Source organism: Petaurus breviceps, unplaced genomic scaffold (assembly GCF_028583685.1).
Source record: "Petaurus breviceps papuanus isolate PSGF00001 unplaced genomic scaffold, PetGlider_PUasm1.0 90897, whole genome shotgun sequence".
Classification (NCBI taxonomy): domain Eukaryota; kingdom Metazoa; phylum Chordata; class Mammalia; order Diprotodontia; family Petauridae; genus Petaurus; species Petaurus breviceps.
The window spans coordinates 14873106-14891641 of record NW_027187374.1 but is presented as its reverse complement, the minus strand read 5'-3'; the positions used below and the strand labels follow the sequence as shown (position 1 = coordinate 14891641).

The following is an 18536-nucleotide window of genomic DNA, read 5'->3' as shown; positions in this document are numbered from 1 at the left end:
CCCAAGCCACACTTTCAGTCAAATCCCTTGTTTGGGATTTTTACAAGGGGTTTCCTGGCACATTAATTGGCTGTACATACAGAGCGTATTCCGCCCCTGACCGCAGCTCCCTTCCCATCAGCTCAAGGAAGTACATTCCACATTTGCCAGGCAGCTGAAGAGTCTGGGAACTCTGTCCCTTTGTGTGGGAACTTAGATTCCTCTTTTTCTCAAATAAGCCTTTCATTATTCCGTACAATCTGTCATTTAGTTGACGGTGTCTGCAATTTCCTTTCTTTTCAGAGGGCAGGGTGATGAAGACTTAACTCTTTAAATATACTTGTTTTTCATAATTTTCGAAATACTCTTTATTTGTGTTCACACTTTCTCCCTTTTCTTCTGAAAAACAAAACAAAACAAAACTACGGTCCTGAGTACTACTGCTGGGGTGGGATGGGGGTGGGAGGGCAGACGAGCACAATTATTCTCTGACTTTTAAAGGGAAAGGAAATATCCTCTCTATCTTAACAGTTTTTCCACATGATGCAGGGCAAATGGTTCCTCCATCTTCTGCCATTACTCCTTAGCTTCTAATGATCAACTCTGTGAACAGTGAAGTGGTGATCTATTTTGTGGATAATAGAAAAGGAATGAGGGTGGGTCTGATAATGAAAGAATTGAAAGAGGGAGAGTAAAACAAAGAAATAAAACTTCATACATAAGAAATTTTGTTTCCTGACAAGTTCTTCACTTAGCTGTGACAGAAGTTTAGTGAACCCCAAGGCAAATGGACTCCACACTGGAAGGGGGAAGGTCATGAGTTTCTGGAACCTTAGGAGAATCAGAGCATTTAGAAGAGAGGAGACTGAAATGATGTCTAATGTTTATTATATAGGGTTTGAAGGTTTGAAAAATATTTTATGTAGATGCTATTATCATTCCCAATTTACAGATAAGAAAATTGAGACTGGGAGAAGTTAGATCAGGATCCTGAGAATTCTGAAGTCAGGTCTTCCAAACTCCAGGTCCAAAATGATCTATTATATCACCTTGCTGCTTGAAAATACTTCTTTAATCTGAACCCTTCTGACTGACCAAAAAAAAAAAAAAAAAGACTTAAGAATAGCAGATGCAGTGAACAGAGTCCTGGAGTCAGTAGGACCTGAGTTCAAATCCAACCTCAGACACTTGACAGATAACATATGTGTGACCTTGGGCAAGTCACTTAACCCCAATTGTCTTGCCTTCCCTCCTCCACCCCCAGAAAAAAATATCAGTACCTTTTCATCATTGTGACGCTATTAATATTAGGACCAGACCATGCCAAGAATAGACTCAACTTGAGTCTTCTAGGATAGTACATTGTTGCAATCAGATTCTGTAGGATGCCCAAATGCTAATTTTAACAGTTGGACCAAAATTCCACATGCTATAGGAAAAGGCATAGATAAAGCCTGCTACTACTTTAGTTTCGCTCCATCCTCCTAAGTGATATCTCCTCTCACCCAATTCTCCATTACTCACCATATCAATGACATTGGGAGGGCAGCCATGGTGATAATAGAGTAGCAGAAAGTGTGGGGGGTTGGGTCCTCACAATAATAAACATCTCCAAATATTCTCTAGCTTACCCTCTTCCCATCAGAAATAACCATAAATATAGAGGCAGAAAGGCATTTCAGACCATCTATTCCAATGCTTTCATTTTTGCAGATGAGGAAACTGAGGTCCAGAGAAATAAAGTGACTTTTTTTTTTAAGCAATCGGGGTTAAGTAACTTGCTCAAGGTTACACGGCCAGTTATTTCTGGGTGTGGTGCTGAGTATCTGAGCCCAGATTTGATCCAGGTTATCCCAACACTGGAGCCGGTGCTCTTACTCGCTGAGCCACCTGGCCGCCCCTAAGCAATTGGGGTTAAGTAACTTGCTCAAGGTTACACTGCCAGGTGTTTCTGGATGGGTGCTAAGTGTCTGAGCCCGGGATTCGATCTCCAGGTCTTCTCAACACTGGAGCCAGTACTCTTACTCACTGTGCTACCTGGCCGCCCCGTGACTTTTTTTTTTTAATGTTTTATTGATGCTTTTTCAATCAATCAAAAAGCATTGTGCTAAATGCCAAGGATGAAAGAGCAGAGATTTAGATCTGGAAAGGACCTCAGAGGTCATCTTGTCCAACATCCTTGTTTTATATAAGCTGAGACCCAGGGATGCTAAGTGCATTGTCCAAGGTCACACAGGTACTAAGTTTCAGAGGTGGTATTTGAACACACACATCCTTTAGTTTCAGAGGTATTGCTCTTTCCCACTGTACCACATGGCCTCCCACCAAAGGGACAGCACATGCCCTCAAAGAACTTATATTCTACTGTTCATAGATAAGTAAAAACAGAATAAATAATAGATGTAACTCTTGTTTAGAAAAGCACAAACATGTCGCTGTCTTTTGAAGAAAGAGAGGTTAGAATTCCAGTTGTAACTATCATTTTATGAGTTTTTCTCCCTAAGAAGAGTATGTATTTTCTCAACTTTGAACTATAGGATATATGAGAGGTTTGTAGAGAAAAGAGAGAGAAAGAAGATGAGGAGAAACTTATTTCATCTTGTATCTGTCAGCTATTACTTTATGAAGAAATAATTTTATAAGGAGTGAAACTAGAGAGATATTGTTAATAGTGATGGCTTTAGATAATCTGAAGATGGTTTTCCTGTCACATTGGGAGATAAATTGGAGAAGAAAGAGAGAAAAAATTGAAGATATCGTCCTTCTTTATGAAACTATTGAACCTTAATATTTCAAAGAATAGGATTCTTTCCCAGCTTAATTTATTTGTTTCCAGAAATAGAAAACAAAAAAGTCACCTGCAGTTATAGTGAGGGTTTGAGGTGGCTCTCTCTGGCTGTGATTGTTCTTAAATCTAAAAAAAAAATTATGCAATTTTTAGTGATTGATTTCATTATTAATGAATTGTATATTCAGCAACTTTAAAAGAAGTTTTCTTTTTTTATTCTTTGAAGAATAAAGGATTGAATATGTAGAAAGATGACTGACTACTGTGGGCTTAACACATTTGCTACTGTGCTTAGTAGATATTTGTGTAAGAGGAATGTAGCCCCATTCCCACCCCAGATATTTTTGACAGTCCCCTGAAGAAGAGTGCTGTCATGCTGTGCACAGCATTTGAAAAGACTGGCATGAACAGGAGGCCACACTGTCATATAAGTGTGTGGAAATTTGCTAACCCAACATGGCCCTTGATTTCCAATGCCTGCCTTTTCCAGAGACTCCAAAAAGCAGACTTCCTGGGTAAGATTGATCTCTCCTTGGTTGAATTTAGATTTCATCTCAATCCAGAGTCAGTTATAAAACCTCTTTATTTTCTATCATCTAAACATATATTTCATGTATGTATACACATATGTATATGTATGTGTATCTTCCATGATTATTGTCTCCTTTGTAATGTTTTCTTTGATATTTGTGATTGTCTTTTGTGTACTGTTTGATGGAAGGGGAAACTAAACTGGCTTAAATTAAGCTAACTGTGACCCTCCCAGTCTGGGTGGGACTACAGATTGGGAAAACCAATTTCTCCCGTTTATTAAATATATAAAACTTACTGAACTGAGTGGGGCTCTAAGCTTAGTTTTATTATTTGAGAGATCTGTTGGTATTATACTAATTAATGGGGAAATATTTTAAAACGCCCTGGAATTTCCATAGAGCTCAGGATAAGATTAAATATGAGAATAAGTCAAGGAAGTAGGCTTGCCCAAGGAGTTGTAATGTGTAATCTGCCTTACAATTTGAAATTTAGAAATAATGTTTTTAAAAGTTACTAAAGGGGCGGCTAGGTGATTTAGTGAATAGAACACCGGTCCTGGAGTCAGGAGGGCCTGACTTCAAATCCAGCCTCAGACATGTGACACACTTACTTGTGTGTGACCTTGGCAAGTCACTTAACCCCAATTGCCCTGCCTTACCCCCTTCAAAAAAGAAAAAAAAAACACCCAAAAAGTTACTAAAATGTTTATACTTTTTCACTCAGAGAACCACCTCTACCCCGAAACTAGCAATATAACCTAAGGTAGTTAAAGACCAAAATAAAGATCCCATGCAACAAAACACTCATAACACTTTTTGTGGTGGCAAAGAACTATAAACAATGTAAGTATCCTTTAGCTAAGGAGTGACTAAACAAAGTGTGATATATAAATATAAGATAATATTATACAATATTGTGAGAAATTCTTTAAAAAATAAATTTCAAGAAAGTTAGGAAGATATAAACTACAAGGAATAAAGTGAGTAGAACCACGAAAAAATATACACAATGACTATTTCCAATGTAAATGGAAAGAACAACAAAACCAAAACTGAATGATATGTAATTATGATGACCAAGATTGTCTCCCAAGGATGAAAAAATGTAACTTCTCTCCTCTTCAAAGAGATGAAGAAATATGTGTTGGAACTTTTCATGTGCTTTTCAGTGTTGAGCTAACACTCAACTTTGTTGAACTACTTTTTTTCTCCTCTTTTGGATAATTCTTTTATTTATGTCTTTTTTATATCACCAAAATTTTACTGTTTTCTTTCCCCTCCCAGAGAGTCAAATAATATTTTTAAAAACAAAAAAAGAAGAGAAAAATTACCCAAACTGATTAATATGTAGGAAAAGCTTGAAAATGTGTGCAATATGCCACACCTGTAGACCTCCCACCTCTGCAAAGTAGTAGGATGGGGGTGTCTTCTCATGTCTCTTCTTTGGAGTCATATTTATTCTTTGTAATTTTGCAACATTCACTTTTTTTTTTTTGTGGTGGTGATTCTTTATGAGTACTTTGCATGTCCAAACCTAAATTAATTATCTTTTCCCCAAAACCCTCTCTTTCTAACATTCCTATTACCAGTGAAGATACTTTCATCCTCTCAGTCACCTAGTTTCAGAATGTAAGGAGTCCTTGACTCCTTATCCCCTCCCACCCCATCCAAATCCAATCAGTTGCCAGGTTCTACTGATTCCACCTCTTCATACACTGCAGCCACTCTCAGCAGGCCCCCATCACCTCATAGCTGCAGTACTCCAATTACTCTCTGTTTGGTGTTCTGCCTCATCTCTTCCTACTCCGTCCTCCACTCAGCTATCAAATCGATCTTCTTTTTTTTTTAAGTAATATTTATTTTAGGGTTAAGTAACTTGCTCAAGGTTACAGGGCCAGTTATTTCTGGGTGTGGTGCTGAGTATCTGAGGCCGGATTTGATCCAGTTCATCCCGACACTGGAGCCACACTGGAGCCGGTGCTCTTACTCGCTGAGCCACCTGGCCGCCCCAAATTGATGTTCTTAAAATGTTAGTCTAAGAAGCAGCCAGGTGGCGCAGTGAATAGAGCACCGGCCCTGGAGTCAGGATAACCTGAATTCAAATTCAGCCTCAGACACTTAACACTTACTAGCTGGGTGACCTTGGGCAAGTCACTTAACCCCAATTGCCCTGCCTTTCCCCCTCCAAAAAAAGCAAAAAAAAAAAAAGGTAAGTCTGTGTTACTCTTCTCCCTATTCAATAAACTCCAGTGACTCCCTATCGCCTCCAGGATCAAATATAAAATCCTCTGGCCTTTAAAGCCTTTCATAACCTGGCCCCTTTCTGTGAGTACAGTAACACTGGCATCCTTTGTTGATCCTCACTCTCTACACTCCATCTCTTGACCAAACATTTTCATTGGTTGTCCCTATGCCCAGAATAGTTTCCCTCCTAATTTCTGCCTCTTTGGTTCCACGGATTCCTTCTAGTCTTAGCTAAAGTCCTACAAACTGCTTTATTTCCAATTCTTTACTGTCACAATAAAGGGCTGCTATAAATATTTTGATGTATAGCCTTTTAAACGATGTCTTCCATGGAATATAAACTTAATAGTGGAATGAATCACTAGGTTAAGAAGTATGGACATTTTGGTCACTTTATTTGCATAGTTCAAATTGCTTTCCAAAAAAGTTGTACTGGTTCACAAATTAATTAATCTAGGATAAGAAGGGAAGTGATTGATTGATTTTTAAAAATCTTTAAAAAATAATAGTAAAAAAAATTTTCATGCAAGAAGATTCTTCCCAATCCCTTGTAATCTTAACACCTTCACTCTGAAACTACCTTCAATTTGTCTGTACATAATTGTTTGCATGTTGTCTACTCCATTAAACTATGAGCTTCTTGAGAACAGGGAATACATTTTGCCTTTCTTTATACCACTAACACAGCACAATATCTGTTAGAAAGTAGGTTATTAATAAATGCTATTTGATGCTGATCACACTGTATATAACCATTCCACCTTCTTCAAACTACATTAATTCATATAAATCTTTCCATTTTCTTTATTTATATTTTATTTATTATAATAATAATTTATTATATTTATTTTAGTCATAATTTTATTTATTTTTAATGTATTACAGTCACAATTTATTATATCATGGTATATTGTTAATATACACCAATATTGGTTAGCCATTCCCAATCAACGACATTTTTTTTTCTGTTTCCAATTCTTTACAGTCATTTACTGCTACAAATATTTTAGTGTATATAGCCTTCTTGTCAATATTTCCTTTGGGGTACAAAACTAGTAGTAAGATGAATCTTGGGTTAAGAGATATGGATATCTTAGTTGTTTTATTTGCATAATTATAAATTGCTTTCCAGAATTGTTGTACGGATTCAAAGCTACATTATAAAAAAGTGCTAGTGTGTTTATCTTCCCATAACCCCTCCATCACTGACTATTTCTATCTTTTGTCATGTTTGCCATTTTGTAAGGGATAAGGGAAAGCCTCAGGGTTATTTTGATTTTTATTTATCTTATTATTTTTAGTGATGTTTAAGCATTCTTTCACAGGATTGGTAATAGTTTGCAAGTTTTGTTTTGTTTTGTTTTTGGAGAGCTTGTAGAGACTCTCCTTTAGTAGAAAATGGTTTTTGGATATACAACATATATAGGTATTTTATTTGTTGTATATATACATATTTATCTTAATTGTTTATATATATATTTGGATACCAAACCCCATCAAAGAAATTTAATAAAAATATTTTTAAATCATTCAACCACCTTCTTTATAATCCTAGATTCACTCATTTGAGCAGAAGCTTTTAATTTCATGTAATCAAAGTTATCATTTGTAATTACCTCTATTCCTTTTTTGGTTAAGAATGTCTCCTACCAATATACTCAAAGGACAATAAAACTGTTTACTGTTTGACTCAACAATACCACTGCTAGATCTGAATCCCAAAGAGATTTTTTTTTAAAGGAAAAGAATTTATTTGTACAAAAATATTGATAGCAGCTTTTTTTTTTTTGGAGGTGGCAATGAATTGAAATTTGAGAGGATGTCCATAAATTGGGTAAAGGCTAAACAAGTCATGGATTGTAATGGGATACTACTGTGCTGTAAGAAATAAAGATCAGGATGCTTTCAGAAAGAACCTAGAAAAACTTAGATGAATTGATACAGAGTGAAGTGAGTAAAATCAGAACACTGTACACAACAATATTCTATGATGATCAACTGTGAATGACTTAGCTATTCTCAGCAATACAATGATCCAAGACAATTCCAAAGGACTCATGAGGAAAAATGCTATCCACCACCAGAAAAAGAACTGATGGGGTCTCAATGCAGATTGAAGAATACTGTTGTTTTTCATTTTCTTGATTTTTTTGTTGGGGATTTTTTTTTTGGTCTGACCAATATGGTATGACCAACATGACCAATATGGAAATATGTTTTACATGATTGCACATTTATAACATATATTAAATTGGTTCCCATCTCAGTGAAGGGAAAAGGAAGAGAGGAAGAAAATTTTGAGCTCAAAATTTTTAAAATGAATATTAAAATTGCCTTTACGTGTAATTGGAAAAATAAAATATTATTAAAAGAGAATGTCTCCTACCCATAGTAAGAAAATGCATATGATATTTCTCTTCTAGTTTTTATCTTTAATATAATCTTTATCTTTAATTGTTATTTATTATTATCTTTAAATTTAAGATCACATATAAATTTAGAATATATTGTAGAATGTGGTAAAAAGTGGTCTTCTAAGTCTAACTTTTCAATTTTCCCAGCTGTTTTTATCAAATAGGGAGTTCTTTCCTAAGTAATTTGTGTTTTCCAATTTCTTGCTGAGTTACGTTGTTTCTGATTCTCCCTTGTCTAGTCTGTACCATTGACATCTCTCTGTGGTTTTTTAAAAAATCAATACCATATGATTTTGGTGACTGCTGTTTTGTAATATTTTTTATTTTCCTGTTTTTATTCAAAGAATTAGCTCCTAGTTTTATTTGTTTATTCAATGGTTTCTCTTCTTTCAATTTTGCTAATCTCTTCTTTAATTTTCAGGATTTTTGTTTTAGAATTTAATTAGAGGTTTTTAATTTGTTGACTCTATAATTTATAAAAATAACTTACATGTCCAATTTATTGATCTGCTGTTTCTTTTTTTTTGATGTATGTAGTGACACAAATATTTGCCCAAGTATTGTTTTGACTCCATCTCAAAAATTTTGGTATAATTTCTCATTGTAATTATCTTTAATGAAATTATTGATTGTTTCTATTATATGTTCTTTGACCCACATATTCTTTAGTTATTTCATCTCTACTTTATTTATTTTATCTTTGTTTCAAAAGCTCTGAACTGAATTTAATTTGATTTCATCATCAGTAAAACATGAATTTAATGTTTCTGCTTTTCTGCAGTTATTTGTGAGACTTTTAATATTTAATATCCTAATTCATGGTCAATTTTTAATGGAGATTACCTAGCTGAAAAATAGTATGCTCATTTCTATTCCTGTTTAATAATTTACATATGTCTGTCATATCTAACTTTTCTAAAAACCTATTCAGGTTCTTAATTTATATGTGTGCGTACAAAAATGCGTATGATATATACATATGTATATATATATATATATATAGTTAAATTAATCTAGATTTGAGAGCATTACTTACCCACTGAGGTTAAAGTTTTATTCTCTTTGTCCCTGTAATTCATTTACCTATCCCTTTAAAAATTTAGATGCCATGTCAGTTTTACATATATGTTTGCTTTTCATATTAATTTTGTCTATCACATCTTTCAGCAAATTTCTCTATTATTTTTTAACTAGGTATATTTTTTTCTGTTGCTTTTTTCTGATCTCACAGTTGCTTCCCTGTTGTTTTCAACTGAAGAATAGTAAATTCTGAGTTCTATATTAGGAGCTCTCGCTCCTTATTTTAACCCTAGCTGTATCTTTCAGTTTCAAGTGTGTTTCTTGTAAACAACATATTGCAAGATTATGGTTTATAATCCATTCTGCTATCCTCTTCCATTTTATGGATGAGTTAATCCCATTCACACTCACAGTTATGATTGTTGTATTATTACCCCATCCTGTTATGTTGTTTCTTTTTGTTTCTCTCAACTTCTTTAAAATTTTTACTTTGATTATGATTAATTTCTCTCTTAAACTACTATCCCTCTTATTTCTTCCTTTCCCTTAGGCCCCATTTCCTCCTTTTCTACTATTGGGTGAAATGCATTTCTGTAACTAGCTGTGTGTGTGTGTGTGTGTGTGTGTGTGTGTGTGTGTGTGTGGTGTTGCTCTTTTGAACAGTTCCTATGACTGATGTCCAAGTGTTTCCCAAACCCTACCCTCCACTACCTCCTTCTTCTGCTGGTATATTCCATTTATGTGAGATAATTTTCCTCCATATTTCCTCTCTCTCTCCAATACATTCTTCTTCCCCTCTCTTTCCATTCTTCTTTTAAGATCAAATCATACCAGAATTAGTTCCAGACCTGCTATCTAATTAGACTCCCTTTATGACCCCTGATTATGACGGAGTTCTGTGGGAATACATTTATCACTTTATATAAAAATCTAAACAGTTTATCTCTTTTGTCTCTTATGGTTGCTTATTCATGTTTATGTTTTTATGCTTTTCTTGACTCCTGAGTTTGTATGTCAGATTTTCTACTCAATTCTGGTCTTTTCATCAGGAATGCTTAGAAATTCTCTATTTTGTTTAAGATCCATCTCTATCCTGTAAGATTATCCTCTGTTGTGTTGTGTTAGTTAGTAATGGTTGCAAGCCTAGATCTTTTGCCTTCCGGACTATATTATTTGGAGCTCTCCATTTCGTTATAGCAGTAGTTGCTAAATCTTATGTATTCCTAGTAGTAACTTCTTGCCAGTTGAATTCTTTCTTTCTGACTGGTTGCTGCATTTTTTTTTCCAGAGCTCTGTATTTCACTTCTAATATTCCTGGGAGTTTTCATTTGGGAGTTTCTTTCAGGAGGCAACTGGTGATTTTTGTCAATTTCTACCTTGCCTTCTGGTTCTAAGAGATCTGGGTAGTTTTTTTTTTTTAATGATTTCTTAAAATATTATATCCAGGCTCTTTTATGTTTATGGCTTTTAGGGAGCCCTCTGATTTGGGGGGGGGTACTGTGTAATCAGGGTTAAGTGACTTGCCCAGAGTCACACAGCTAGTACATGTCAAATGTGTGACATGACAAATATGTGAGGTCAAATTTGAACTCAGGTCCTCCTGACTCCAGAGTCAGCATTCTATCTAATGCACCACTTAGCTGGCTCAAGCCCAATGATTTTTAAATTATGTTTCATTTATCTGTTTTCCAAGTGAGTTGATTTTTCTATGAAATACTTTTCATTTTCTTCCATTCTTCAGACTTTTGAATTTGTCTTAATATTTCACGATGTCTTATGGAGTCATTACCTTCCATTTGGCCAATTCTAATTTTTAGGGCAGCTAGATGATACAATGGATAGGGTGCCAAGCCTGAAGTCAGGAAGATTCATCTTCCTGAGTTCAAATCTGGCCTCAGATACTGGGCAAGTGGGCCATGTCTTCAAACTGGGACCATGAACAAGTCACTTAATTCAGTTTACTCAGTTTCTCAGCTGTGAAATGATCTGGAGAAGGAAATGCCAATCCACTCTAGTATCTTTGCCAAGAAAACCCCAAATGGAGTCATAAAGAGTCAACATGACTGAAACAACTGAAAAATAATAACAAAAGTTTTTCAGAGATTTTTTTTTTTCTGAGTAAGATCTTGTACCTCTTTTTTTGGCTGTTAATTTTCTTTTCATATTTTCCTTTTGTAGCTTTTATTTCTTTCTCATTTTTTCCTTTACCACTGTCCTTTGTTTTATAAAAATAATTTCTTAGTTCTTTAAAAATTCTTGTTTTCTGTCTTCCAGGAATTATGGTTAGACTTGCATCCAGGCTTCATTTTTCTTTGAGGATTTTCTTGTACATACATGCTTTGAATGTATTTCTGTACACACATGCACTCATTTTCTTCATCTGGGTTTCCCTTGAGTTTCCCTGTTACTATGACTTTTTTATTGTAGGATTCTTTCCCTCCACCCCCTTATTCTTCCAATCTACTTTTTGATTTTGGATTTTATGTTAGTCCTGGGATCTATGCACTTCTAGGGGAATGTCTGGGCTGGATGTCTGTCCTTCTGTTTTAATGATGTATTAGAACAATTAATAAGTAGAAATCTGAATCTTTGAGTGCTTCCAAAGTGATATTATCTTGAGATACATCTACTCACTTCTCTCCTGATCAGAGCACTGCAAGATCCTGATCTAGATTTGGGTGAAAGTCAATATTTGTTGGATTTTCCCTGGTTGGAGGTTTCAATAGACTGCTGCTAGATTCAGCCAAAATTAGTTAGCTAGGAGACTCTATAGGTTCAGTAACAAAAAAAAGTAACCAATTGCAACCTCTGCTTTGGCCTGGGATTCATTCCCACTACAGGCTTCAATCTGAACTAAAGGCTAGAACAATCCTTTCTCTGATCCTGGAATTAGAGCTATACAGCTACAATTTGCTTCTTAATTTGTTTCTAGTGCAATACATATCTAAGGCCCACGATAGCAACTGTTCCTTTCTGGCACTCCTAGGTGCAAGTTGTTTCCTCAATTTGCCTTAAATCTGTGATTTGGAACTGGATAGTGAGTCACAAAACTTCAACTGGCACTGCTTCACATGCCCTGGACTAGTTCAATGACTCCTTGGGACCTCTTACTTTCCAGGTGCTTTCTGTTCTGATCTCATGCTCTGTGTACTTCATGCTCCTAACCAGACCCCACCCCCAGTATCATAAGTCCTCTGTCTCCCTGTGCTTAATGATGCTTGAAAAATGACTATGTGATTTTTTTCTTTGAATTTCCAATAAGAATTTGGTTTTGTCCATTTTATTAGATCTTTGTGGAAGACAGATATAGTATGAATTTGATTATACTTCTTCCTGCTATTCTACTATCTTACAAGTTTTGTCTTCTATACAATTTTTATGTTATTGAATTGTAAATGTTGCCCCTACCTCCATTTTTTGTTGTGTCTCTTTCCTAGAAATACCAATCGCTGGTGTAGGGAATGTAGAAATATTGCCCCATGGAAGAAATTGTCAGGGGAACTAGTTGACTCAATGGATAGAGTGCTGGGTTTGGAGTCAGGAAGACTTGAGTTCAAATCAGGCCTTGGACACTTGTTAGCTGTGTGACTCTGGATAAGTCATACCTGTTTGCCTTGGTTTCCTCATCTGTAAAATGAGCTGGAGAAGAAAATGGCAAACCACTCCAATATCTTTGTCAAAAAAATCCTAAATGTGGTCATGAAGAGTCAGATGTGACTGAAAATGACTGAACAAGAAGAAATTTTCCTGTGTTCCTGATGGTGTAGGTCTTTACTGCCTTTTGTCCTCCCCTGATCATTTTCCATGAAGTATCATCCCTGAGTTCAGGCCATCCTATTTTTCTGCTTGACAGTTGTATCCAGGAATTCTAATTATCCTTTTCCTGAGATAAGATGAGGGATTTAAGTTACAGATCCCTGCATATTATACACATTGAAAGGCCCCCATTTTCAATTATAAAAAATCTCTCTTACCTCATGGGAACCTTCAGTGAGAACTCCTCCCACCACTAAGTCAAGATTCTCCACCACCACCACCTTTCAGTTCTTCCCTTTGCTTTCTCACCCATTTACCTGTAAATCCTTTTCTTCTTAAGAGGCTATATAGGATCAGTTTTCCCTTCATTGTTAATCAATGATTAAGATGCATCATATGTTCTCTTTTTTCTTCTTCCTCATTTCTATATCCTTTCATTCTATAGTTTCATTCCACAAATAAATTTGATTTACCTGTAAGAGGGATATTGTAAGGTATAGTTCATGATGCCTGCTTCTTCACCATCACTACTTATATTTAACTTCCACTTTCACCATTATGTACTTTTAGAAAGAAATTGTTAGTGGTCTCTCTGTTGTTATTTTGTTATTGGTGTCATTTTCTCTTTAACCCCATTCTTTTCTTTACCTTTTTTGGTTTTTTCCCTTTTCCCCCATGGGGTAATTAATTTCATTGCCCATGTCTTACGTGGTTGTTGTATTTTTTAAAAATAATTCTTGTTTAGGTTATCTAGGGTATTTATAAAGCAAGTAATCGATTCATATCTGGGGTTTTTTTATTAGGAATATTTCAAGTACTTCCTTTTCATTGAACATTTATCTTTTCCCTTTAATGGTTTTCAAGGCTCAGGGGTTTTCAAGGTATGTACCTTTGGGTTACATCTTGAGCTCCTTTGCTATTCAGAATACACATTCCATTTCCTCCTATGGAACATAGTGGACACAGAATAGTCTTGTGTTATTAGAATTTCCCTTTGTATTTGCAGGCCTTTCTTCTGGTTGCTGACACTATTTCTAGTCACTGGACTAATTAAATTTATCCAGTTAGTTGGTTAAACATGGGTTAAATGCCTACTATGTGCCAACCACTGCGACAAGCACTAGAGACACAAAGAAAGGCAAAAGACAGCCCCAACCTAAAGGTGCTCATAGTGTAATGGGGAAGACAACATACCAACAACTATGTGCAAATAAGCTCCATAAATTGGAAATAATCAACAGATGTAAAGCACTAGAGTTAAGATGGACTAGGAAAGGCTTCCAATAGAAGGTGGGAATTTAGCTCTTACTCAAAGAAATTCAGGAAAGCCAGAAGGTAGAAATGAGGAAGGAGAGTATTATAGGCATGGAGCACAGCCAGTGAAAATGCCTGAAGTCAGGGGAAAAAGTGTTCAAGGACCAGTTTAAAAGTCAGATCACAGAGGATATGGGGAGTCATAAGGTGTAAGAAGACTGGAAGGGGGGAAAGCTTTGAATTCCAAACAGAATTTTATATTTGATTTTAGAAGTGATGGAAGGAGAATACAATTTCAAAAAAAAATCCTAGAAAGAAGAATATCAAAGAGATCAGGGTAATCTACCATGTGAAAAGGTTATTGAGAAGTCAAGGAGTACTGAGGATTTAGAAAAGACCATTAGATCTGGAAATTAAGAGATCATGGGTGACTTTGGAGAGAGAAGTTTCAGTTAAATGATGAAGTTGGAAGCCATATTGTAGAGTAAAGAAGAGAGGAAAGGAATTGGAAGTATTGATAGTAGATCACCTTCTCAAGGAGTTTAGATACAAGAAGAAGACAAATGGGATGATGGCTATCAGGGATGGTGCAATGGTAATGGGAATTTGAAGATCTTCCTTGCCCCTTAACAAGCCTAAAGGAATTTGGAGACTTTATCTGCTTTGAAAATATACTCTGCCCCCTAATAGGCTGCATGTGGTCACATGGAGCCGATGGTGGGAGAAGTTTGCTGAAGGGTAGAGTAGAACCCACAGGAAGCCGGGAGTCAGAGCTAGACTGAAGGGTTGGGAGGAGAGCATGTTTCCCAGGGAGACAGATATGCTTGTGAATAAACATTGGTCTTATATTGGTTTGTGGGAAGGTTAAAGGATGGTATGGCTCTTTGTGCTGTTATGGCTTATTAATTTCTTTGCTACTATGATGGAATGAGATTACTGGTTTTGGATTTGGTTTTCTGGTATCTGAATAAGTGTTTTGCTTCTGTCTTCTATGTGGAAAGTCTGTTATATTTTTCAATTGAGTACCATGCAGGTATATTTGTAGTGATCATGGGTGCTATAAATATTGCATTGGCTCTACATTTAGCAAAGAGAATTGGGAGCACAAGGTATCAGATCTCTACTTGGAGGCAGAAGGGATTTAGAAGAAGAAACGGCTATCATGCCTCCCTAGCAAGGGAGTGGTCTAAAAATACAAAGCTCTGTGAAAACTGGGAACAGAGGTTACAGCATGAAGAATCTAGAGATTTAGAAACATGTTTGCAAAGAATACCAATAAAACCTGGGAGAGAGCTGGAGGCTGTGTGTAAGAGGGGCAGGGTGTTACTAACAGGTTGTAACAGTGTAAGAGTAGAGACAAGCTCTTACAAGAGAAAACTCAAATACAAAGGAAATTGGCTGTTTCAGCATTTGGACTTTCCTTTACAAGAGCAAACTGGAGGGTCTCGGGTGGTAGAAGAGAGGGCTGTTGTGAAAGAAGAAAAAAACTAACAAGAAAAATGTGGATGCCTCCCTAAGACAGTTGCTATGACAATAACTCCTAGGAAAGTGCATTGGGAGCAAGCGATACAGTGTTTCATGATGAAGCTTTTACAAGGGCAAAAGCTCTCCCCATATTGGGAAGAAAGGAGGAGAATCAGGGAGGCCAAATGGTGTTCTTGCAGATAATTGAGCATTTCATTCAACAAGAGGTTACTGATATATTAAGCAGATTCACCCAAAGGATGAGAGAATCATTAGTGTCTTGGATGGTGAGAATCACCGATGAAGGAGTTGGAGGAGTATCTGTAGATAGTGTGGACTGCTTGAAATTTATAAGTATTTGTCAGACTCCTTTTGTCCAGCAAACTTTTAGAGATTTTCATATGGCAGGAAGTAATAATATGACCAATCTGTTAGCTTTAGCTGCCAATGGATGCAATAAAATGTATCTCACTGATTCTATGTGACCTAGTGGACACAGACCCTAATATTTGCTTAGAGACTGCATGAGACAGTTGAAAGAAGTGCTGAAAACTCCTATCATGGTTGGAGATGCAGATATGTATCATGATACCCCCTTAGCAGTTTCTCATAGAAATATCATAGCGAAGATGGCTTCTCCTGCTTATAAGCACCTACTTCTGACTGTACTAATTGGTGAAATAGGGCACCCTCTTTCAGAGGTGCTGGATAAGATTTCACAGCTAAGTGACTTGGGGAAATGGGAAAATGATAAATTTCCTCTAAAGAAAAGAGTAAATAGCCAGAGAATTCAAAGTAAGAATAGATTGATAAGAAATCAATTGTTTACTGTTCTGTTGAGATGAGGAGTAGATTTTGGGAAAAAAAATTAATGATATTCCAACTAAGGAACTATACAAAATGTATCAAGAAAATGGACTTGATATTAGAAGGAATAGAGAAGTGAGAACTGCCCCTCAAGATTTTCCTAAACCATTGTATACAAGTTTGTCACACCTTCAGGGAGACTCAAATTAAAGAAAGTACTGGGATAGGTGGAAGTAGTCAATATGCTGAACTTACGGCAGTATATCAAGCCATTAAAACAGAGCTAGGAAGACAGTGTCATATATTCTACTGTGAATGAGGCTATCATGGTGAGTTCATGGACTCCAAAAGCATGGTGACTCTGTGTTTGTGTCTTTTTGTCTGTTAAACTTGTTCGCAAGATTTGTTTCTTGCAGGCTTAGTAGCCTCCACCTGCAAATGCCTTATCTCTTAAGTAGATGCCACCCCCTCTCCATGACTGTGATATGCCACCCCTGGACCAGGTTATAACTAAGCTCCAAATGCCAGCTAAAGAACTAACCTCTTGAATGGGAACTCTTGGGGCAGGAACAGCTCTATATCCAATATCAGCTGGAAGTACCTATGGAGAAGAGATCTTTGCCCCTTACCCCAAGATTTTGAGCCCCATTCATTTGAGGGGGAAAAGATGGGGTGCTTGTGCCCAAGCCCCCACCCTAAGATATTATTTTATGTGCTTATTTTCTATTATCCTTGATATAGTGTTGCAAAGTTCTGTTGACACCAGTTACCCCACCAGTTATCCCTAAACTCTCATCAATCTACATAATGAAATGTATTGTTAATGCATTTTTGCTATGTAAAGGACATGAAAAATCTTGGGGCCAAATGTAATGGTAATAGTAATTTGAAGATCTTCCCTGCCCCTTAATAATGTTGTGTTTTTTTTTTTTTTAAAGCAATCGGGGTTAAGTAACTTGCTCAAGGTTACACGGCCAGTTATTATTTCTGGGTGTGGTGCTGAGTGTCTGAGGCCGGATTTGATCCAGGTCATCCCGACACTGGAGCCGGCGCTCTTACTTGCTGAGCCACCTGGCCGCCCCTCCTGCCCCTTAATAAGCCTACGGGAATTTGAAGACCTTACCTGTTTTGAAAATATACTCTGCCGAATATAATGAGAGGAGATGGGGAGAGACAGAATGGGGTAAATTATCTGATATAGAAGAGGCAAGGGAAAACTGTTACAATGGAGGGGAAGAACAGGAAGGCAAAAGGGAATGGGTCAACCTTGCTCTCATTGAATTTCATTTAGGGACGGAATGACACACACTAAATTGGGTATCTTATCCTACAGGAGTAGGGGGGAAGGAGATGAGAGGGGGGATGATGGAGGGGAGGGCAGGTTGGGGGGGTGTAGGGTAGTTAGAAGCACACACTTTTGAAAAGGGACAGGGTCAAAGTAGAGAATAGAATAAGTGGGGGGCAGGATAGGATGGAGGGAAATATAGTCAGTTTTTCACAATACATCCACTATGGAAATGTTTTGCATAGCTACACATGTACAACTTATATTGAATTGTTTATCTTCCCAGTAAGGGTGGGTGAGAGGGAGGAAGGGAAAGAATCCCGAATTCAAAATTTTAAAATAAATGTTTAAAAAAATTATTATTGCTATTTTTTTAACATGCAACTGGGAAATAAGATATACAGGCACAGGGGTTTGGAGATCCATCTTGCCCTACTAGAAAGTCAGAGGAGGGATGGGGGGGGGGGGATATAGGAGAGAGTAGATTGGGTAAGGGGGTATAGAGAGGGATCACTCTTTTGGGGTAGTGGGTAGGGGAAAGATTGGAAGAAAATTTGTAACTCAAAATCTTGTGGAAATGAATGTTGTAAACTAAAACTAAACATAAAATTCAATAAAATAAAATAATTCCTCAATGTAAAAAAAAAAAAAAGAAAGAAAGAAAATATACTCTGCCCCCTAATAGACTGACTGTGGTCACATGGAGCCTGTGGTGGGAGGAGTTTGCTGAAGGGTGGAGCAGGGCCCACAGGAAGCTGGGAGTCAGAACTAGACTGGATGATTGGGAGGAGACACATAGACTTGTGAGTAAATATTGGTCTTATATTGGTTTGTGGGAAGGTTAAAGGATGGTGTGGCACTCTGTGCTGTTGTGCCTTATTAGCTTCTTTGCCACTATGATGGAATGAGGTTACTGGTTTGGGGATTTGGTTTGAAATGTTTTATCAGATGTTTTGAATTCAGGTATCTGAATAAATGTTTTGCCTTCTATC

General features: G+C 36.7%; 1 long non-coding RNA gene across 1 annotated transcript in view; it reads left to right on the top strand.

Moving 5' to 3' along the window:
- LOC138151513 (uncharacterized) overlaps positions 1-18536 on the top strand; it is a 60772-nt gene that overhangs the window by 629 nt on the left and 41607 nt on the right. The window lies entirely within an intron of this gene.